Source organism: Solanum dulcamara, chromosome 5, assembly GCF_947179165.1.
Source record: "Solanum dulcamara chromosome 5, daSolDulc1.2, whole genome shotgun sequence".
NCBI lineage: Eukaryota > Viridiplantae > Streptophyta > Magnoliopsida > Solanales > Solanaceae > Solanum > Solanum dulcamara.
This window is the reverse complement of record NC_077241.1, coordinates 3,519,152-3,542,506: the sequence shown is the minus strand read 5'-3', so window position 1 is coordinate 3,542,506 and position 23,355 is coordinate 3,519,152. Positions and strand designations below refer to the sequence as shown.

The window sequence follows — 23,355 nt, the reverse complement described above, 5'->3', positions numbered from 1 at the left end:
GTGTTGAAGTATAAGTTTTTTTTTTGTATGAAAAGCTTTTGCATTTTAGAAAAAAATAAGACTTATTTGAAATTTTGAGTCGAGTGTTCAATATAATTTATGAGTGGCATTAGTAGTTTGGGAAGCACAAATTTATTTACATGCATGGGAAGCTCACTCATACTTGTCATGAGATTTAACTAAAGATTGTGTTTTTATTTATAACTAGCTCCTCGACACGTATCTTGTACGTGTATTCGATTCTGCTAATATAATCTTAAAATAGAACTTAAAAGATTTTTTTTAAAATTATTATCTTTAAAAACAAAACAAATTGATCTCATTCTATAGAGGCCCATAGTAAATTCAATCAAATTTCGATGTCTACACATACATTCTCAAATTCATCCCAATTTCTTAACTTGTATATTATCTAATAAATAGAATCAATGTCAGAGAACAACAATCAATCTGCAGAATCTTTGACAAAAAAATACATGATTTCTAATAAAATGTGTGTTAAAATACAAGAAACTCAAACATACAATAATGATCAAAAAAAGAAAAAAAGTGTTTCTCTAAAAATACAAGAAGCACAGACTTACATAATGTTGCAGAGAATTTGAGATAAAAATATATCATCTTATGTACCTTCATATAGAAAATAATTTTCAAATTAAAAATGGGATTTTTATTCTCAATTTTTTGTGTTCATCAATTTATATTCTTGATAATAAAAAAAAAGAATTAGAATAATTGACATAAAATAATATACGTGTAGCAACATGTATAATAACTAGCCTCATATAAAATATATCTTCTCTTTTAGCAAATATAATTTTCCACGAAGGGAATGTTTTGTTATTTTTAACTTTTTGTTCTTGATACATATTTATAAAAATTGGTGGGCAAAAAACGTGCAAGGTCTCTGTTTAGTGACTTGCAATCAATTGAAAACATGTAAAATAGTTACGCGAGAATATAAAAAATAAATTGTTGCGACATATACGTGCAAGATATATTTTTCATAAAGAAAATTAATCGTAGGAAAAAATGATTACAAAATGGGGCATTGGACCCTCATCGTAAATCCAAATAAATTTCGATGTCTACACATACTTTCTCAATTCCATCTCCATTCATGAACTTGTGTGTGTATATATATATATATATCGAACCATACGCGAAGAATAACAATCAATCTGTAGAATTTTTGGCAAATCACACATGATAGATAATCTCTAAAATGTCTCTATCAATATACAATTACTTTTAAAAAAAAAGTTGCTTGGGTGATTCTCTCTTAAAATGTGACATTTTTAAAAGCTAGATAGGAATAGTCCGAACACATACCCAACATTTAAAAGCTTTAGCGACTCTGAATGCAATGACATTAACTCAATTGTGCAACAAATATGAATAAATGATAATCAGCTGATGTAGTAAAACAGGAATCAAAAGTTAAGAGGAGGAAAAAGAGCGAAGTACGATATTTCATTATCATAGATTCATGCCCTATATACCTCTTTTATCTTGTCCATCAGCAATGCCCTAACATCTTCTCAAGCTATTCTTCTTTATCCTTCAACGTTCATAGCGATGAGCAAAACACTCACATGGTATATAAGAACTATGAGATTGATTCGTTATACACGTCTCCAAGTCTATCGGTAGAGTTTGTCTGAACTGTCAATGAAAAATATAGAAACCAATTGCACAAGAAATAGGTAAAGGTAATGATAAATAAGAATTTAATAGCTCAAAAAGAAAAAGAGCAAGAGTAAGACTTTGATACCAAATTCACAAGGAGTTAATCAGTTATATTTAGCTAAGACAGAAAGGAGGAAACAATAAACAATTCAGCAAACACTACATAATCAATTTGATAATTAATTATGTATATACAACACTGATCTTTGCGAAACATATAATTTAGAAACACCTTTGATATAAACACCAACGTTAACTTATAGCACAAGACTTTCGTAGCACTGGTCATTTTAGTTGGTTTCTCAGAAGAAAGAGAACACTATCTGTCTGAGCTAAAAAATCCAAGAAAAAGAAGACCAGCAAACTAAGAGCCCGGAACCTAAATATCAATGTGATACTTTACGTGCAACCCAATACAATAATGTCATTTCATTTATGAGATTGCTTTTTTAGTTTGGGAAGAGATGACTTCATCCCCAGATTGTCATGGTATGAAAGCTTGTATTTATCAAAGGGTAGCTTTGGCAGTAAATGTACACTTCCAAAAGTGTACATTTACTCAAAGAACCTATCTTTTGCCTCATGCTCTCTCTAGTCTATAATTATCCACATTCAACTTTTTCAGGACTGACGTCAGGGTTTACTTCATCCTTTTTTGTTTTAAACATTCCAAATTCATCCATTTCGGAAGAAGACAAAAAAGTAATGATTTTGATCGGTAGCGTTGAAATTGGAAAAGTTTAGAAAGAAAAAAAATTCTAGAAAAGAAGAAAACCTAAAGAATTATTCTGAGGTGTAAAGCATTGTCCCCTCTCGATGATATTTGCATGAGACCAAAAAAAGAAATTGCATGTGCAGCTTCCGTGTTAATTGCTACTACAAGCAAGATGTTTGATTGTTTTTTATAAGTATTAGTGAGGTTCACAAATTCACATGCATACAAGCATGTAGGAGAAACCAAATTTCTCCATTTTCTACCTTCCTAACTACAAACACAACCTCTAAAACATACTAAACAACTCAGCTCAGTTCTCTTGCAAATCGGTCTCATTTCCCCAAAATATCACACTACTCTATACAAGGAAGAAGAAAATCACACAAGCAAGTTCCAGGAAAAGGTTGTAGGCAAGACAAAGGTGGACCTGAAAACGCTAGTTGCACCTACAAGGATGTTTGCCAGCATACGTAGGGCAAATGGGTGGCCAAAATCCATGATCAATCTCCGACAAGTTCACATTCAAATCTTTCCACACTCCACCAAATCCTACACTTTCATCATTGTTATCTTTTTCAACATTTTTGTTGATATCCAGAAACGGAAATGAAGCTTGCCCTGCAGAGAAGCTGAAGCAGTTGCTTTCGGAATCATTATTAATAGACAGATTCATTTACCATATTCACAGTCTACGGAACTCCACTATATGTCAAGCTGCTAAAGCCAGTTGAATTCTAGACTTGGTTTTTGGCGTGCACATGATCAGAAAAATTGAGTTGGGCCTTATCACCATAAAGTTTGTATGCAACAGCATCATAAACCACAATAGCATCGTAAGAAGTCCCAAAAGTACCAAGTCAAAGGCGAGGGCCATGGTTAGGCTCACGAATTTCCATTTCTCCCATGTATGTTCAACACTCTTGTAGGCGCAGCTAGCATTTCTAGGGCCACATTTTCCTCTCATGCAACCTTTCTTGAACCTTGCTTGGGTGATTTTCTTCTTCCATGTATAGTAGTGTTTTGGGGAAATGAGCTCGATTTACAAGAGAACTGAGTTGAGTTGTTCAGTATGTTTTAGGGATTGTATTTGTAGTTAAGAAGGCAGAAAATGAAGGAATTTGATTTCTGCTACATGTACTATAAATATACATGTGAACTTGTGAAATTCACTAATACTTCTCAAAAACAATCAAACTTCTTGTTTGTATAGCAATTAACATGGAAGTTACGCATGTAATTTATTTATTTTGGTCTTATGCAAAGGTCGTCAAGAGTGGACAGTGTTTTACACCTCAGAATACTTTTTTAGAAATATGAAAAGTTTAAAAGGGAAAACAAAATTTCCCTCATCATATTCACATTCATCAACAGTCACTATTCAATGAAGCTGCAGAATTAAAAGCCGACAATATGAAGAAAGAGAGGATAATCAAAATAGCAAAATTGAAATCACAATTAGTGAAATATTATGACTATAGATATGAAAATTTGAATTATTACCTCTTAGTATGAACTCGCAGATCACAATAACAACTTCTTCAGTCATCCTTCCAATCAACTCCAACAAAAAAAATCGATATGCTTTTGGAGACTTTAATTATTTAGTCTCACCTTCCATTCTTGAAACCCCAATTTCTCAAATTCCTAAATAAAAAAAAAATCTATCATAATACATGCAAAGAAAGAATAATTCAGAAAATTCAAAGAAGGAAAACAAACAAAGCAACAAAGATCATATTTATAGTTGCAATTGACATGGTTGCTTATGCATGCATGCATTTATATTTTTCCATGTGGCATAATAACTATTAAATTGATTGAGTAATAGATTTCTCATGCGTTTTCGGTAGAGTTTATCTGAACTGTCAGTCAAAAAAAACACAAAACAATTTTCATGTAGCACAAAAAATCTATTAAATTGATAACATAACATGAATTAATAAATTACGTAACAGACTTTTCATGTCCTATGGATAGAGCTTATCTGAATTGTCAGTCATAATCACACAAAAACAATTGTGCAACAAATAGAAAAAAATGATAATTAATCAGCTAATATAGTAAAACAGATATCAAAAGTTAAGAAGGAAAAAGAGTGCAGTAAGATATTTCATTATCATAGATTCATGCCCTACATACCTCTTTTATCTTGTCCAGCAGCAATGCCCTAACATCTTCTCAAGCTATTCTTCTTTGTCCTTCAATGTTCACAACGATGATCAAAACAGCCACGTGGTATATAAGAACTATTAGATTGAGTTGTTATACGTGTCTCCAATTCTATCAGTAGAGTTTGTCTGAACTGTCAACCAAAATTATAGATACCAATTGCACAAAAAGGAGAAGAGGTGGTGATAAATGAGCTAGGATTTAATAGTTCAAAAAGAAAAAGAGTAAGAATAATAGTAAGACTTTGATAACAAATTCATAAGGAGTTGTTAATCAGGTATATATACATAACATTTTAGCTATGACAGAAAGTAGGAAACAATAAACAATTCAGTAAACACTACACAATCAATTTGATAATTAATTATGTATATACAACACTGATCTTTACAAATATCTTTACAAATTCCTTCATTTTCTGCCTTCTTAACTACAACATTGATATTTAAGCACCAACTTTCATTTATAGCACAAGATATTAACTTTCTTAGCACTAGTCATTTTAGTTGGTTTCCAGAAGGGAGAGAATAGCATCTGTCTGAGATAAAAGACACCAGCAAACTACGAGTCCGGCACCTAAATATCAATGTGATACTTTACATGCAACCCAATACTATAATGTTATTTCATTTATGAGATTTATTTTTTAGTGTTGGGAAGAGAAGACTACACGTCCTTATCTTCCCCAAATGGCCATGGTATGGGAGCTTGTATTTATCAGAGGATAGCTTCAGTAGTAAATGTACACTCTTAGAAAAGTGTTCATTTACCCAAAGCACCCATCTTTGTCTCAAGCTCTCTGGCTATACTTATCCACATTCAACTTTTTTAGTACTGGCATCAGGGTTTACTTCATCAACATTTCAGATTTATCCACCTCGGAAAAGAAAGAAAAGTAATGATTTTGATCGATAGTGTTGAAATTGAAAAAGGAAAAAAATATCTAGAGAAGAAGAAAACCTAAAGAAGTATTTTGAGGTGTATAGCATTGTCCCCTCTCAACAATCTTTGCATGAGACCAAAAAAGGAAATTGCCAGTGTAGCTTTCGTGTCAATGGCTACTGCAAGCAAGATATTGCTTATGACAAGTATTAATGAACTTCAAAAATTCACATGCATACAAACACGTAAGAAAAAACAAATTTCTCCATTTTCGGTGTTCTTAACTAAAAACACAACCTATAAAACATACTGAACCACTCAACTCAGTTCTCTAGCAAATTGGTCTCATTTCCCCCAAAATATCACACTGCTATACAGAGAAGAAGAAAATCATCCAAGCAAGTTCTAGGAGGGGTCGCATGCAAGAAAAAGGAATTTCCATATGCAAATTGGTCTCATTTCCCCAAAATATTACCATAAAGTTCATATGCAACAACACTGTAAGAAGTCTCAAAGTACCAAGCCAAAGGCAGGGGGCACGGTTAGGCTCACGAATTTCAGTCATCCATTTCCCTTATGTACGTTAGCGAACACCCTTGTAGGTGCAGCTAGTATTTTCAGGGTCACCTTTTCCTCGCATGCAACCTTTCCTGAAACTTGCTTGGTTGATTTTCTTCTTCCATGTATAGTAGTGTAACATTTGGGGAAAGAGACTGATTTGCAAGAGAACTAAGTTGAGGTTCAAAAAGTTTTAGGGGTTGTATTTGTAGTTAAGAAGGCAGAAAATGAAAGGAATTTGATTTCTTGTTGTATAGTAATTAACATGGAAGTTATGCATGCAATTTTTTTATTGGTCTCATGCAAAGGTCGCCAAGAGCGGACAATGTTTTACACCTCAGAATACTTCTTTGAGTTTTTTCCTTTTTTAGAATTTTTTCCTTTTTAAGCCTTTTCAATTTCTTCACTACCAACAAAAATCATTACTTTTTTCTTCTTCCGAGGTGGATGAATCCGGAATGTTTAAACAAAAACTCGAATGTGGATATACGTATGGACGAAGGAGCCTGAGATGAAAGATGGGTGCTTCGAACAACTATAGTAAATGTACACTTTTGGAAGAGTGTAACATTTATTGCGCTACCCTCGAATGAATACAAATTCTCATACCATGACCATCTGGTACGAAAGGAAGAGAAGGGTGGGTAGACTCCATTTCCCAATACTAAAAAAGCGAGCTATTCATAAATGAAATGACATTATAGCGGTGGGTTTCACATAAAGTATCACATCGATAGTAGAAGAGAAAAATAAGTTGCATATGAGATACAAAAATATTTTGAAAATGGCGCAATATATAAATGTGTCCTTTAACTGACATCTATGCCCTTTAACTTTAGGTGTACACAAGTAGGCACTTAAATTTATATAAAACTGAATAAATAGACACACGTGTCCTACGTGACTTAATACAAATCAGTTCAAGTATATCATACATGAATTGCCACGTAGGACGAATGTGTTTACTTAAATACAACTTTATATGTCACGGGTGAGATTCTGAAACATAAAATTATACACGGATGATGATAGATATCAAAAGCAAGAACCATAAGTATACTTGGCGTGTGGGTGAAATTACTAACCACAAAAGAGCGGCCAGATTCAGACAACTGCGTATCCAAGAATCCTGCTAACAGTAACTTGGTTCCATAACTGCACAAAATTGGTTCCATAACACCTTCTGAAAGCACCAATATACTGTCACAAATCCAAATTTAAAGAAAAGTCAATAATCATTTCATATTGTACCACAAAAAAAAAGTGTAAAAAAAAAGTTGGGCAAATTACACCCAGTGGCCATTCGGCCAAAGTAATTACCAAACAAATGGTCATTCGTTGTATAGACATGTATAGTTAGTGTATATTTCATATATAGTCAAGCGATATTCAGTAGTCAGTGTATATTTAATATATAGTCAAACTATATTTAGTTTTTGAGTGTATCATAATGTATATTCAGTGTATAGCTCATGTATAAGTAATCTATATTATATAGTCAGTGTATATTTTCTATGACTTTTGGCAAGCTATATTATATAGTCACTGTATATTTCCTATGATTTTGGCTATTTTTTATGTAAATAAAACATGGCTATATTTATTGTAAACTAATTAGTTTATTTTGTATATTTGAAATTGTCCCTATAAATTTTATATGAACTATCGGCCAAATTTACACAAACAATTGTGCAACAAATAGGAAAAAATGTAATCAGCTGATGTAGTAAAACAGGAATAAAAATTAAGAAGGAAAAAGAGTAAGTAAGATATTTCATTATCATAAATTCATGCCCTATATACCTCTTTTATCTTTTCCATCAACAATGCCCTAACATCTTCTCAAGCTATTCGTCTTTGTCCTTCAACGTTAATAAAGATAATCACAGTCACATGGTATACAAGAACTATTAGATTGAGTTGTTATACGTGTCTCCAATTCTATCGGTAGAGTTTATCTGACTGCCAACCAAAAATATAGAAAACAATAGCACAAAAAATAGGAGAAGGTAAATAAATAAGAATTTAATAGTTCAAAAAGAAAAAGAGTGAGAGTAAGACTTTGATACCAAATCCATAAGAAGTTAATCAGTTATATATACCAAACATTTTAGCTAAGGCAGAAAGGAGGAAACAATAATCAATTCAGTAAACACTACATAATTATGTATGTACAAGTTACAACACTAATCTTTGCAAAAATATAATTTAGATACACCTTTGATATAAACATCAAAGGATAATTTATAGCACAAGTTGTTAAATTTATCAGAACTGGTCATTTTAGTTGGCTTCTTAGAAGAAAAAGAATAGCATCTGTCTGAGCTAAAAAAAATCCAAGAAAAAGAAGACACCAGTAAACTACGAGTGTGGAACCTAAATATCAATGTGATATTTTACGTGCAACCCAATACAACAATGTTATTTCATTTATGAGATTGCTTTTTTAGTGTTGGGAAGGGAAGACTACATGCCCTTCTCTTCCCCTTGTCCCCAGATGACCATGGTATGAGAGCTTGTATTGATAAGAGGATAGCTAAATTCGGCAGTAAATGTACACTCTTCCAAAAATGTACAAATACTCAAAGCACCAATCTTTTGACTAAAGATCTCTAGTCCATAATTATCCACATTCAACTTTTTCAGGGTTTACTTCATTTTGTTAATAAACATTCCAAGTTCATCCACCTCGGAAGAAGAAGACGAAGTAATGATTCAGTAGTGTTGAAATTGGAAAAGTTTAAAAGGAAAAAAAAATTCTAGAAAAAGAAGTATTCTGAGGTGCAATGCATTGTCCCCTCTCGACAATCTTCGCATGAGACCAAACAAAATGCATGCGTAGCTTCCGTTTAATTGTTACTAAAAGCAAGATGTTTGGTTGCTTTTGACAAGTATTGGTGAACTTCATAACTTCACATGTATACAAGACACGTAGAAGAAATCAAATTCCTCCATTTTTTGCCCTCTTAAGTATAAATACAACCCCTAAAACATGTTGAACAACTTAACTCAGTTCTCTTGAAAGTCGGTCCCATTTCCCCAAAATGTTACTCTCTTATACAGGGAAGAAGAACATCACCTAAGCAAGTTTTAGAAAAGGTTGCATGCGAGGCAAAAGTGACCCTGAAAATGTCAGTTGCACCTACAAAGGTGTGCGCCAACGAACATGGGGAAAAGGGTTGCTGAAATCCGTGAGCCCAACCGTGGACTCTCTAGAACTCCACTGTGTGTCACACTGCTAAAGCCAGTTAAATTCGGAGCTTGGTTGTTTTTGTATGCACATGATCAGGAAAATTGAGTTGGGCCTTATCACCACAAAGTTTGTATGCAACAACATCGTAAGAAGTCTCAAAAGTACCAAGCAAAAGACGAGGGCCATAGTTAGGCTCATGGATTTCAGCCACCTATTTTCCTATGTACGATGGCGAACAGCCTTGTAGGTGCAGCTAGTATTTTCAGGGCATTTAGGACATGTAATATAGTTCAAAAAAGGAAAGATTTAAGAAACAAAATATTAGTTAATTTTAAAGTACTTAATATTAGGAGTTTTTACCTATTACAAATAAGTAAAAATTTAATATCTATAACTTTAATTTATTTCAGTCACATAACTAATAAAGCACAAAAGAAAGCAAGTTATCAATTCTATAAACAGCACTAAAATGCAAAATGAACATAGGCTCACCTTCTCACTCTAATATCAATAAAATGAGAGGATACACACCCAATGAAATCTCACAAGTGGGGTCAAGGTAGAGTAGAGTGTATGCATGTCTTATCACTACCTCGTAGAGAAAGGATGTTTTCCGAAAGACTCTCAGCTCAAATGAAACAAATCCAAGTATACAAAAAAAGAAAATAGAGAAGTAAACATAACAAAGAAATAAGAACAACAACAAAATAGTGTAGTAACTAAAACACTATATACAGATGATGATAGATATCCAAAATAAGAACTACAAGAATACCAGGCGCATGGGTGAAATTACTAACCACAAAAGAGCGGCCAGGTTCAGACAACTGTGTGTATCCAAGAATCCTGCTAACAGTGACTTGGTTCCACAAATGCACAAAATTGGTTCCATAACACCTTCTGAAAGCCCCAACATACTGTCTCAAATCCAAATTTAAAGAAAAATCAATAATCATTTATATTTTACCACAAACAAAATGCACACATGCAATCAATCAACTAACTACTAGTAAAAAAAAGTGTCACAAGCATATGCTGTTTAAGTGTGAATAGAAGCTAGGAATTAAAAAATCGGAGGAGTCAACCCTACGTAAACATCAACAACCAATGACGTATAGTCTTTATTATATTATAGAAACTATATGGTAATTGAAAGACTATAGAAAAAAGTATGAACGTCTAGGAAGTTGCAAAAGGATTTCCGAACAACCCTGCACACAGGACATCAAGACAACAGATAAGAAATTAGTAGCAGCCTTAAGATAGATCATAAAAAGAGAATATGTTATTCTTTCTTCTCAAGTACGGCAATGGTTGGGTATGGTTATAGGTACCACATCCATTCTTAAGCTTGCCAAAACCTCACATGGATGGGGTTCAATTCCGTACCTTGTAATTCCCTCCCCTAATTTCCCGTTCTTTTTCTCGTTCCCATTTCCCTCCCCCTATTACCACCTCAACAAAGCAAGTAGGCCATAAGATGCACCAAATATGAGCTCATGCAATTCAAAACTTTTAAAAAAAAAATGATGACGGACCTATTTTTACTGAATTGATTCTTCAAAAGGAATTAGAGAATCACTGTCTAAACCATCAGAAGCACAAAAATTAGGAAATCAAGCCAATTTAAATATCGAAAACAAAATTCATTATGGATCCAAAGTTTAGATATAGAACCTTTACTTCGAATTACAACTGGTGATTATTTTCTGATTCAAAAAAAATATCACAGGAAACTCAAACTTACCGAAATGCTGCGGAGAATTCGAGAGAAATTAGGAAATTAATCCAATTTCTTCTACATCATTTCACATACTCGATGAAACTAAAATTTCTCAAATTTCAGTAGTGAAATTTCTGTAGTCCATTTCACCTACACGATGAAAATATAATTAACACAAACACATCCAGTTTAAACTGTAGCAAAAACAAAATTTATCATGAATTCAAAGTTTGGATATCAAATTTTCACTTCGAATTATAAGTTGTGATTGTTTTCTCAGTCGGATTTTTTTTTGATGAAGTACATGTAGATCAAACTTACCGAAATGCTGCGGAGAATTCGAGAGGAACTTAGAAAATTAATCCAATTTCATCTACGCCATTACACCTAACCGATGAAAAATATAATTAACACAAACACAAAAAATGGAAAAAAAAAATTGAAAACTGTAGCTAAAACAAAACTCATCACGAATTTTTACTTCGAATTATAAGTTGTGATTGTTTTCAGAGTCGGAAAAAAATTGATGAAGTGCTGGGAGATCAAGTTTACCAGAAATGGTGCAGAGAATTCGAGAGAATAATGTCGTCTTTTTTTCTTTTGTGGTTTCTCAGTTTCAGAAGCATTATATGTCTACTTTGTTTACTGCTGGGAGGAGAAAACAAGAAACAAAACCACGGTAAAAGTATGACAGAATTGACCCATTTAGATGAATTGGATCGGGTTTGGAACCGGTTATTTTATGAGAGAAAAAGAAATTTAGATTTTTTAAAGAGTGAATGGGTTAAAAAAATAAGTAATAATTAAACTATAACTGTTTTGGAATTGGAAAGAAATTTAACATACTACATGAATATCATGTTTCTAAAGCTTTTTCAAAATGTTGCAGAGAATTCACGATAAAAATTTATATTTTTTTGTTTCGGAGAAATGTGTTTATTTAAGCTCTGATTAAATTCGGATCTGGGGGTAACACTTCCAACAATGCTACAGAAAATTCACGGTATAAAAGATTGACAAAGTATGCTTAGCCCATACATCATGTGTTTGTGCTTTTACCACTAGACCAAAGTTGTGAGCACATAAGTTGAAAACTTAATAAATTTAGTAACCTATATTAGGTGCTTAGGGGTGAAACGTATAGCATCCACATAAATAATAACAAACTTAAAGGAATATGATATTTAAAAGAAGTACAAAGAGAAGCAAGTTATCAATTCTATAGCACTAAAATGCAAAATGAACATAGGCTCACCTTCTCACTCTAATATCAATAGAAGGAGAGGATGCATACCCAATGAAATCCCACAAGTGTGGCCTAAGAAGGGTAGAGTGTACGTAAACCTTGCCACTACCTCGTGGAGGAAGAAAAGATGTTTCCGAAAGACCCTCGACTCAAATGCAGCAAATCCAGGTATACAGAAGAAGAAAATATAGAAGTAAACATAACAAAGGAGTAAATGATTATGCAGCTGATGTAAAAACAAATGATTCCAATATGTAATTCCTATTTATAGTGGAACAAATAGGATTAAATGATAATCGAAAATTAAGAAGGAAAAAGAGTAAGTAAGATATTTCATTATCATAGATTCATGCCCTATATACCTCTTTTATCGTTCCCATCGGCAATATAATGCCCTAACATCTTCTCAAGCTATTCTTCTTTGTCCTTCAACGTTCATAACGATGATCAAAACAGTCACGTGGTATATAAGAACTATTAGATTGAGTTGTTATACGCGTCTCCAATTCTATCGGTAGAGTTTATCTGAACTGTCAACCAAAAATATAGAAAACAATTGCACAAGAAATAGGAGAAGGTAATGATAAATAAGAATTTAATAGTTCAAAAAGAAAAAAGAGTAAGAGTAAGACTTTGATACCAAATTCATAAGAAGTTAATCAGTTCTATATACCTAATATTTTAGCTAAGGCAGAAAGGAGGAAACAATAATCAATTCAGTAAACACGACATAATTATGTACATACAACACTAATCTTTGCGAAAATATAATTTAGAAGCATCTTTGATATATACATCAAAGGATAATTTATAGCACAAGATGTTAACTTTCTCAGCACTGATCATTTTAGTTGGTTTCATAGAAGAAAGAGACTAGCGTCTGTCTGAGATAAAAAAATCCAAGAAAAAGAAGACACCAGCAAACGACGAGTCTGGAACCTAAATATCAATGTGATATTTTACGTGCAACCCAATACAACAATGTTATTTCATTTATGAGATTGCTTTTTTAGTGTTGGGTAGAGAAGACCACATGTCCTTCTCTTCCCTTCGTCCCCAGATGACCATGGTATGAGAGCTTGTATTGATAAGAGGATACCTTAATTCGGTAGTAAATTTACACTCTTCCAAAAATGTACATATACTCAAAGCACCAATCTTTTGACTAAAGATCTCTAGTCTATAATTATCCACATTCAACTTCTTCAGGATTGACGTCAGGGTTTACTTCATTTTTGTTAATAAACATTCCAAATTCATCTGCCTCGGAAGAAGACGAAGAAGTAATGATTTTGGTCAGTAGTGTTGAAATTGGAAAAGTTTAAAAGGAAAAAATTTTTAGAAAAGAAGTATTCTGAGGTGTAATGCATTGTCCCCTCTCGACGATCTTTGCATGAGACCAAAATAATGCATGCATAGCTTCGTGTTGATTGTTACTAAAAGCAAGATGTTTGGTTGCTTTTGACAAGTATTAGTTAACTTCATAACTTCACATGTATACAAACATGTAGAAGAAATCAAATTCCTCCACTTTTTGTCCTCTTAAGTATAAATACAACCCCTAAAACATGTTGAACAACTTAACTCAGTTCTCTTTAAAGTCAGTCCCATTTCCCCACAATGTTACACTATTATACAGGGAAGAAGAAAATCACCTAAGCAAGTTTCAGAAAAGGTTGCATGCAAGGCAAAGGTGACCCTAAAAATGACATTGCACCTACAAGGGTGTTCGCCAACGTACATGGGGAAATGGGTAGCTGAAATCCGAGAGCCAAACCGTAGCCCTCACTAGAACTCCACTGTGTGTCAAACTGCTAGAGCTAGTAAAATTCTGATCTTGGTTTTTGTGTGCACATAATCAGAAAAATTGAGTTGGAGTTGGACCTTATCACCACAGAGTTTGTATGCAACAACATCGTAATACACAACATCGTAAGAAGTTTCAAAAGTACCAAGGCAAAGGTGAGGGCCATAGTTAGGCTCATGGATTTTAGCAACCCATTCTTCCATGTATGATGGTGAACACCCTTGTAGGTGCCACTAGCATTTTCAGGGCCACCTTTGCCTATCATGCAACCTTTCCTGAAACTTGCTGAATCATGAATTTATATTGTTAAAATAAATTTGAGAAGAAAGGAAAAACAATAAACACTACACAATCAATTTGATAATTAATTTTGTATATACAACACCTAAGCAAGTTTTAGAAAAGGTTGCATGCGAGGCAAAAGTGACCCTGAAAATGTCAGTTGCACCTACAAAGGTGTGCGCCAACGAACATGGGGAAAAGGGTTGCTGAAATCCGTGAGCCCAACCGTGGACTCTCTAGAACTCCACTGTGTGTCACACTGCTAAAGCCAGTTAAATTCGGAGCTTGGTTGTTTTTGTATGCACATGATCAGGAAAAATTGAGTTGGACCTTATCACCACAAAGTTTGTATGCAACAACATCGTAAGAAGTCTCAAAAGTACCAAGCAAAAGACGAGGGCCATAGTTAGGCTCATGGATTTCAGCCACCTATTTTCCTATGTACGATGGCGAACAGCCTTGTAGGTGCAACTAGCATTTTCAGGGCATTTAGGGCATGTAATATAGTTCAAAAAAGGAAAGATTTAAGAAACAAAATTTTAGTTAATTTTAAAATACTGAATATTAGGACATTTTACCTATTACAAATAAGTAAAAATTTAATATCTATAACTTTAATTTATTTCAGTCACATAAATAATAAAGCACAAAAGAAAGCAAGTTATCAATTCTATAAACAGCACTAAAATGCAAAATAAACATAGGCTCACCTTCTCACTCTAATATCAATAAAATGAGAGGATACACACCCAATGAAATCTCACAAGTGGGGTCAGGGTAGTGCAGAGTGTATGCAGGCCTTATCACTACCTCGTGAAGGTAGAAAGGATGTTTTTCGAAAGAATCTCGGCTCAAATAAAACAAATCCAAGTATACAAAAAACGAAATTAGTGAAGTAAACATAACAACTAATAAGAGAAATAGAAAAAAGCCTACAAGAAAGAAATAAGAACAACAACAAACTAGTGCAGTAACCGAAACAAATTAAACAAATGATGATAGATATCAAAAGTAAGAACTACAAGAATACCAGGCGCGTGGGTGAAATTACTAACCACAAAAGAGCGGCCAAATTCAGACAACTGTGTGTATCCAAGATCCTGCTAACAGTAACTTGGTTCCATAACTGCACAAAAATTGGTTCCGTAACACCTTCGGAAAGCCCCAACATATTGTCTCAAATCCAAATTTAAAGAAAAATCAACAATCGTTTCATATTTTACCACAAAAAAAATGCACACATGCACAATCAATCAACTAACAACTAGTAAAAATAATTCTCACAAGCATATGATGTTTAAGTGTGAATAGAAGCCAGGAATTAAAAAATCTGAGGAGTCAACCCTGCGATAACATCAAAATCGATGACCTATAGCCTTTATTATATTATAGAAACTATATGGTAATTGAAAGACAAAAAAACAAAATATGAATGTCCAGGAAGTTGCAAAAGGATTTCCGAACAACCCTGCACACAGGACAGACATCAAGATACCAGATAAGAAATCAGCGGCAGCCTTAAGATAAATAAAAAGAGAATATTTTTTTCTTTCTTCTCAAGTATGGCAATGGTTGGGCCTGATTATAGGTATCACATCCATTCTTAAGCTTGCCAAAACCATGTGGGTGAGGTTCGATTCTGTACCTTGTAATCCCTTCTCCTAATTTCCCATTCCCATTTCCCTCCCGCTATTACCACCTCAACAAACCAAATACACCATAAGATGCACCAAATTTGAGCTCATGCAATTCAAAACTTTCAAAAAAATAAATAAAATTTGAAGGTGCTATTTTTGCTGAACTGATTCTTCAAAAGGTATTGAAGAATCACTGTCTAAACCATTGGAAGCTCAAAAATTAGGAAATCAAGCCAATTTAAATATCAACAACAAAATTCATCATGGATTCAAAGTTTACATATAGAATTTTCACTTTGAATTACAAGTGGTGATTATTTTTTTTATTCAAAATTCTTTTTTACAGGAAGCTCAAACTTACCGAAATGTTGCGGAGAATTCGAGAGAAATTAGGAAATTAATCCAATTTCTTCTACGCCATTTCACCTACTGGATGAAACTAAAATTTCACAAATACTGAAATTCCAGTAGTCCATTTCACCTACACGGTGAAAATACAATTAACACAAACACATCCAGTTTAAACTGTAGCAAAAACAAAATTCATCAGGAACTCAAAGTTTAGATATCAAATTTTCACTTCGAATTATAAGTAGCGATTGTTTTCTGAGTTGGAAAAAATTTGATGAAGTACAGGTAGATCAAACTTACCGAAATGCTGCAGAGAATTCGAGAGAAAATTAGGAAATTAATCCAATTTCATCGACGCCATTTCACCTACTTGATGAAAAGTACAATCAACACAAACACAAAAAATGAAAAAAAAATTGAAAAATGTAGCAAAAACAAAACTCATCACGAATTTTCACTTCGAATTATAAGTAGCGATTGTTTTCTGAGTCGGAAAAAATTTGATGAAGTGCCGGAAGATCAATTTTACCAGAAATGGTGTGGAGAATTCGAGAGAATAAAGTCTTCTTTTTTTCTTTTTGTGGTGTCTCAGTTTCAGAGGCGTTATTTGTACTACTTTATTTACTGTTGGGAGAAGAAAACAAGAACAAAACCACGGTAAAAGCGTGACAAATTTGACCCATTTAGATGAATTGAGTCGGGTTTGAAACGGGTTATTTTATAAGAGAATTTTTTTTAAAGAATGAATAGATTAAAAAAAAAAAGTAATAATTAGGCTATTACTATTTTGGAATTGGAAAGCAATATAACAAACTACAGAAACATCACGTTTCAAAAGCTCTTTCAAATTATTGCAGAGAATTTATGATGAGAATTTATATTTTTTTTGTTTGGGAGAAATGTGTTTATTGAAGCTTTGATTAAATTCGGATCTGGGGGTGGCACTTCCAATAATGCTACAGAAAATTCATGCATAAAAAACTGACAAAGTAGAGGAAGCTCAAACTTACTGCGGAGAATCCGAGAGAAAAATTAGGAAATTAATCCAATTTCTTCTACGTCATTTCACCCACTTGATGAAAAATATAATCAACACAAACACATTCGGTGAAAAAAATGGAATTTTTTTTTGAAAACGGTAGCAAAAACATAATTCATCATCGATTCAAAGTTCAGATATCGAATTTTCACTTCGAATTATACCTTGCGATTGTTTTCTGAGTTGGCAAAAAGAGTGCTCTGAAAGATCAAATTTATCGAAATTGCAATGTAGAATTCGAGAGTGTTTTTTTTTGGTTTCTCAGTTTCTGAGAGAGAAGGTTATTTGTACTCCTTTGTTTACTGCTTGGGAGGAGATAACAAGTAAAAGAAAACAGGCTTCCAAAAAAACAAAAAAACAAAAAAGGGTGCCAACAAACCAGGGTTCCAAGAAAACAAGAAAAAGAAAACAGGGTTCCGAAATGGTAAAGACGTGAGTAAGATATGAGAAAATAAATTCAGGTTTTTTAAAGAGTGAATAGGTTAAAAAAAAATTAAACTATCACCTTTGTCTAGCATGCAACCTTTCCTGAAACTTGCTTGGGTGATTTTCTTCTTTCCCGTATAGAAGTGTACCATTTTGGGGAAATGGGATCGATTTGGAAGAGAACTCAATTGAGTTGTTCAGCATGTTTTAGGGGCTGTATTTTTAGATAAGGCAGTAAAACATGGAGGAATTTGATTTCTCCCTACTTGTCAAAAGCAATCAAACATATTCTTCCTTGTATCGCAATTAACACAGAAGTTACGCATGCAAATTCTTTTCCAGATGTGAAAATTTGAAGTAATCGGAAAAAAGAATCGATATTTTTTTCCAGATGTGAAAGTTCATTCTAACCTCTTAGTATGAACTCGTAGATCACAATAACAACTTCTTCAGTCATCCATCCAATCAACTCCCACAAAAAAATCGATATGCATTTCGAGACTTTAATTATTAAGTCCCGCCTTCCATTCTTGAAACCCCAATTTCTCAAATTCCTAAATAAAAGTATAAAGTAAAAAATTTATACGTAATACATGCAAAGAAAGAAGAAATCAGAAAATTCAAAGAATGTAACTTTTTGGTCACGCATGTAACTTTTTTTGGAAGTTGCTTGGGCTATTTTTTATGCCTTTATTTTGTTGTTGTTGTAGAGCAAAGTATGACATTTAAAAAATAAGACTAATTTGAAAGAGAATTGAGTTTTAAGTAGTTCAATATGATTTATGGGTAGTATTTGTAATTGAGGAATCAAGGAGCAAGTGAGTTGTTCAAAAAGAGTAAGAGTAAGACTTTGATACCAAAAGGTAATGATAAATAAGAATTTAATAGTTCAAAAAGAAAAAGAGTAAGAGTAAGACTTTGATACCAAATACATAAGGAGTTAATCAGTTATATATACATTAAATTTTAGATAATACAGAAAGGAGGAAACAATAAACAATTCAGTATAATCAATTTGATAATTAATTTTGTATATATAACACCTAAGCAAGTTTCCAAAAGGGTTGCATGTGAAGTAAAGGTGACCCAAAAAATGCCAGTTGCACCTACAAGGGTGTCCGCCAACGAACATGGGGAAAAGGGTTGCTGAAATCCGTGAACTTAACCGTGGACCTCTCTGGAACTCCACTGTGTGTCAAACTGCTAAAGCCAATTAAATTCTGAGCTTTGTTTTTGTGATCAGGAAAATTGAGTTGGACCATATCACCACAAAGTTTGTATGAAACAACATCGTAAGAAGTCTCAAAAGTACCAAGCAAAAGGCGAGGGCCATAGTTAGGCTCATGGATTTCAGCCATCTATTTTCTCATGTACGATGGCGAACATCCTTGCAGGAGCAGCTAGCATTTTCAGGGCATTTAAGACATATAATATACAGTAAAACCTCTATAAATGCATATGCTTGGGACCGGAAAAAAATATTCATTTATCGAGATTATTAGTTTATCGATAAATGCATAAAATATTTATTTATCGATAAATAAATATTTATTATTTTAGAGAGTATTTTACAGTATGTGCCATAAGAAAGAAAAAAAATATTTGAATTAAGAATTTCAAAAAGTTTAAATCTAGGAAACTAAAAAGTGTAGTCTTTGCATATTTATTATTTAAATCTAGGAAAGCTAAACGAATTTAGTAAAGTTTAATGTTTCTAATTGTATTCAAGTATATAGAATATGAAGAGATTTTATGTTAACTATAAAAGGAAAAAGCTAGAAATAGTTATTGGTCTAGTATTATTGACTGATTAAATATATATAAATTCTTGATGTATTTTAGTAATTATTACTTTATATTTTTTCTGGGCCTTTAATACTTTATTTTTAATTATTATCTAATGCATTTAGCGAGAAAATTACTTTAATATAACTGGCCCAAGTTGGGACCGGAGAAAAATATTCATTTAGCGAGATTATTACTTTATCGAATATTACTTTATTGAGTTTTTACTGTAGTTCAAAAAGGGAAAGATTTAAGAAATGAAATTTTAGTTAATTTTAAAGTATTGAATATTAGGAGTTTTTACCTATTACAAATAAGTAAAAGTTTAATATCTACAACTTTAATTTATTTCAGCCACATAAATAATAAATCACAAAAGAAAGCAAGTTATCAATTCTATAAACAGCACTAAAATGCAAAATGAGCATAGGCTCACCTGCTCACTCTAATATCAATAAAATGAGAGGTTACATACCCAGTGAAATCTCACAAGTGGAATCAAGGTCAAGGTAAGGTATAATGTGTGCAGGCCTTATCACTATCTCGTGTAGGTAGAAAGCATGTTTTCCGAAAGACTCTCGGCTCAAATGAAACAAATTCAAGTATACAAAAAAAGAAAATCGGGAAGTAAACATAACAACTAATAAGAGAAATAGAGCAAAGCCTGCAAGACAGAAATAAAAACAACCAAATAGTGCAGTAACCGAAACATAATAAGCAAATGATGATAGATATCAAAAGTAAAAACTACAAGAATACCAGGCGCGTGGGTGAAATTACTAACCACAAAAGAGCGGTCAGATTCCGACAACTGTGTGTAACCAAGAATCCTGCTACCAGTAACTTGGTTCCATAAATGCACAAAATTGGTTCCATAACACCTTCTGAAAGCCCCAACATACTGTCTCAAATCCAAATTTAAAGAAAAATCAATAATCATTTCATATTTTACCATAAAAAAATGCACACATGCAATCAATCAATTAACAACTAGTAAAAAAAAAGTGTCGCAAGAAATGTCACATAGAAGCCAGGAATTAAAAAATCTGAGGAGTCAACCTGCGTAAACATCACAATCGATGACATATAGCGTTTATTACATTATAGAAACTATATGGTAATTGAAAGACTACAGAACAAAGTATGAACGTCCAGGAAGTTGCAAAAGGATTTCCGAACAACCCTACACACAGGACATCAAGATACCAGATAAGAAATCAGTGGCAGCCTTAAGATAGATAAAAAGAGAATATTTTATTCTTTCTTCTCAAGTACGGCAATGGTTGGGCCTGATTATAGGTACCACATCCATTCTTAAGCTTGCCAAAACCTCATGTGGGTGGGGTCCGATTCCATACCTTGTAATCCCCTCACCTAATTTCCCGTTCTCGTTCTCGTTCCCCTCCCCCTAGTACCACCTCAACAAAGCAAGTACACCATAAGATGCACCAAATTTGAGCTCATGCAATTCAAAACTTTCAAAAAAAGAATTATGACAGAGCTATTTTTACGGAATTGATTCTTCAAAAGGAATTGAAGAATCACTTTCTAAACCATCTGAAGCACAAAAATTAGGAAATCAAGCCAATTTAAATATCAACAACAAAATTTCATCATGGATTCAAAGTTTAGATATAGAATTTTCACTTCGAATTACAAGAGGTGATTATTTTCTGATTCAAACAAAAAATTACAGGAAGCTCAAACTTACCAAAATGTTGCGGAGAATTCGAGAGAAATTAGGAAATTAATCCAATTCCTTCTAAGCCATTTCACCTACTCGATGAAACTAAAATTTCACAAATACTGAAATTTCAGTAGTCCATTTCACCTACACGATGAAAATATAATTAACACAAACACATCCAGTTTAAACTGTAGCAAAAACAAAATTCATCATGAATTCAAAGTTTAGATATCAAATTTTCACTTCGAATTATAAGTTGTGATTGTTTTCTCAGTCAGAAAAAAATTGATGAAGTACAGGTAGATCAAACTTACCGAAATTCTGCAGAGAATTCGAGAGAAAATTAGGAAATTAATCCAATTTCATCGACGCCATTTCACCTACTTGATGAAAAGTATAATCAACACAAACACAAAAAATGAAAAAAAAAATTGAAAAATGCAGCAAAAACAAAACTCATCACGAATTTTCACTTCGAATTATAAGTAGCGATTATTTTCTGAGTCGGAAAAAATTTGATGAAGTACAGGTAGATCAAACTTACCGAAATGCTGCAGAGAATTCGAGAGAAAATTAGGAAATTAATCCAATTTCATCGACGCCATTTCACCTACTTGATGAAAAGTATAATCAACACAAACACAAAAAATGAAAAAAAAAATTGAAAAATGTAGCAAAAACAAAACTCATCACGAATTTTCACTTCGAATTATAAGTAGCGATTGTTTTCTGAGTCGGAAAAATTTTGATGAAGTACAGGTAGATCAAACTTACCGAAATGCTGCAGAGAATTCGAGAGAAAATTAGGAAATTAATCCAATTTCATCGACGCCATTTCACCTACTTGATGAAAAGTATAATCAACACAAACACAAAAAATGAAAAAAAAAATTGAAAAATGTAGCAAAAACAAAACTCATCACGAATTTTCACTTCGAATTATAAGTAGCGATTGTTTTCTGAGTCGGAAAAAATTTGATGAAGTGCCGGAAGATCAATTTAACCAGAAATGGTGTGGAGAATTCGAGAGAATAACGTCTTCTTTTTTTCTTTTTGTGGTTTCTCAGTTTCAGAAGCATTATTTGTACTACTTTGCTTACTGCTGGGAGAAGAAAACAAGAACAAAACCACGGTAAAAGCGTGACAGACTTGACCCATTTAGATGAATTGGGTCGGGTTTGGAACCGATTATTTTAGGAGAGAAAAAGAAATTTAAGTTTTTTAAAGAGTGAATAGGTTAAAAAAAAGTAATAATTAAAGTATTACTGTTTTGGAATTGGAAAGAAATATAACATACTACTTGAACATCATGTTTCAAAAGCTTTTTCAAAATTTATATTTTTTGGTTTGGGAGAAATGTAGTTACTGAAGATCTAATTAATTAAATTCGGATCTGCAGTAGCACTTTTAATAATGCTAGAAAAAATTTACGGTATAAAAGATTGAAAAAGTAGAGGAAACTCAAACTTACTACGGAGAATTGAGAGAAAAATTAGGAAATTAGTCAATTTCTTCAACGTCATTTCACTTGGTCGATGAAAAATATAATCAACACAAACACATTTGGTGAATAAAATGGATTTTTTTTTAAAACAGTTGCATAAACATAATTCATCATCGATTCAAAGTTTAGATATCGAATTTTCACTTCGAATTATACCTTGCGATTGTTTTCTGAGTTGGAAAAAAAAGTGCTCTAAAACATCAAATTTATCAAAATTGCAGCGGAGAATTCGAGAAAGTGTTTTTTCTTTTGGTTTCTCAGTTTCTGAGAGAGAAGGTTATTTGGACTCCTTTGTTTATTGCTTGGGAGGAGAAAACAAGAAAAAGAAAACAGGGTGCCAAGAAAACAAACAAAAAAACACTGGGTGCCAAGAAAACAAGGTTCCAAGAAAACAAGAAAATTAAAAAAAAATTGGGGTTACAAAATGGTAAAGACGTGAGTAAGATATGAGAAAATAAACTCAGGTTTCTTAAAGAGTGAATAGACTAAAAAAAGTAAATTATTATTATTTTGTGATTTTTATATTTAAATTATTTAGTGATCATAAAATTTTCTGAATAATCATGAATTTATATTGTTAAAATAATTTCGAGAAGAAATTACGATATATTATGTAAACATTAAGTTTCAGCAGTTAACTAGAAATTATTCAGATAACTTAA

At 32.8% G+C, this 23,355-nt stretch overlaps 1 long non-coding RNA gene across 10 annotated transcripts; it reads right to left on the bottom strand.

The window, feature by feature from the left end:
• Positions 1–1,235: 1,235 nt before the first annotated feature.
• On the bottom strand, positions 1,236–22,029 carry LOC129888816 (uncharacterized). 10 transcript variants are annotated; one of them, XR_008766721.1, is made up of 19 exons: positions 21,964–22,029; positions 21,734–21,799; positions 21,504–21,569; positions 21,214–21,333; positions 20,287–20,403; positions 18,129–18,271; positions 16,553–16,618; positions 16,263–16,382; positions 15,320–15,390; positions 14,128–14,267; positions 12,185–12,705; positions 11,251–11,316; positions 10,954–11,079; positions 10,007–10,123; positions 7,817–7,875; positions 7,099–7,213; positions 4,544–4,706; positions 3,905–4,048; positions 1,236–1,665 (listed from the first exon to the last, which is right to left on the bottom strand). It is a non-coding gene; the product is annotated as an uncharacterized LOC129888816 (long non-coding RNA). The 10 variants fall into 10 exon arrangements; XR_008766728.1 differs by lacking the exon at positions 14,128–14,267 and having other exon boundaries at positions 1,236–1,660; XR_008766724.1 differs by lacking the exon at positions 14,128–14,267 and having other exon boundaries at positions 4,544–4,701.
• Positions 22,030–23,355: the final 1,326 nt, after the last annotated feature.